Here is a 507-nt window from a genome sequence, read left to right as displayed (position 1 = left end):
AATGAAGAAATGAATGAATGAACGAACGAAGGCACGAATGAAAGAATAAATAAATGAATGAATGAACGAATGAATGAAAATGTGGCATTTTGGGGATTTTCCATTTTCGTGGAACTCCAAGCGATGTTAAATGTTTCTATTGAACTTCCTGGTGGTGGGTGTTATTGTTGACGCTGCAGAGTTGGAGAGAGGAGACAATAAGTCAACGAATTCTGTTTCAGTTCAAAATAAACGGTGTTGTTGTTATTGTTATTCACAGCTACACGAACGTGTACGTGTGTGTGTGTGTGTGTGTGTGTGTGTGCTTCCTTGTGCGGGCGTGCGCGCACGTATGTGTGTGTGTTCTTTTCTGTGCATCATAAATATTGTATACATGTTGCACGTTGTGACTCTCTCTCTCTCTCTCACACACATACACTGACACGCACACACAAACGTATCAGCATGCGTGTATGTTTGCGCGTGCGTGTCTGTGTGTGTGTGTGCGTATGTACATCATTGTTTTGA

The sequence above is a fragment of the Babylonia areolata genome, chromosome 17 (assembly GCF_041734735.1).
Source record: "Babylonia areolata isolate BAREFJ2019XMU chromosome 17, ASM4173473v1, whole genome shotgun sequence".
In the NCBI taxonomy this organism is placed as follows: domain Eukaryota; kingdom Metazoa; phylum Mollusca; class Gastropoda; order Neogastropoda; family Buccinidae; genus Babylonia; species Babylonia areolata.
Note: the sequence above shows the minus strand (reverse complement) of the source record.